Source organism: Protopterus annectens, chromosome 2.part2, assembly GCF_019279795.1.
Source record: "Protopterus annectens isolate FY-2018-M chromosome 2.part2, PAN1.0, whole genome shotgun sequence".
Lineage (NCBI taxonomy): Eukaryota > Metazoa > Chordata > Ceratodontiformes > Protopteridae > Protopterus > Protopterus annectens.
This window is the reverse complement of record NC_056730.1, coordinates 426570317-426570988: the sequence shown is the minus strand read 5'-3', so window position 1 is coordinate 426570988 and position 672 is coordinate 426570317. Positions and strand designations below refer to the sequence as shown.

At 37.4% G+C, this 672-nt stretch overlaps 1 pseudogene; it reads right to left on the bottom strand.

The window, feature by feature from the left end:
• Positions 1 to 257: 257 nt before the first annotated feature.
• Positions 258 to 376, bottom strand: LOC122796075 (annotated as a pseudogene).
• Positions 377 to 672: the final 296 nt, after the last annotated feature.

Sequence of the window (672 nt, the reverse complement as noted above, 5' to 3'; positions counted from 1 at the left end):
AGAACATATATGCTCTGATTTTATACTGCTTCAACATTATTGGATGGCTGTTGTTGTAGGCTCCAATAAAAATGGTTAGTACTTCATAACTCATTTACATCCCAATAAATACTAACCATCTATAGTGTTCCAATCATATCCAGGATGAGGTAAGGCTTATCAGTGATTGATTGTTCACTGGCCAATCAGTTCTATTAGGTTAAAATATGTGATATTTGAACCAATCAGTGTTGAAATATGTATCAAAGCAAATGATAAACTTTCAGCACGTGGTATTCCCAGGCGGTCTCCCATGTAAGTACTGACCAAGCCCAACCCTGCTTGGCTTCCAAGATCAGACGAGATCTGGCACATTCAGGGTAATATGGCCATCTACCATTCTGCCACATTATATACAGACTAAACTCAAATTAAGATGGTCACTAAAATTATATAAATCAATGACAGTTCAGATCAGACAGGACCATTAATAATATACAAATCATACTGTGTTATGTTTATAAATGTCCCAATACTCACCTATTAAGTCTCCATTTTCTTAAAGTTGGTTTCAAAGGAATGCTAGTGTTTAATCCAGGTGGTTCATAGGTTCATACTAGGCTATCTGCCCTGGGGCAATTATAAGCCTAGCCCGATTCTGTATGGCTTACGCCACCCCTTGATTTGAGTATA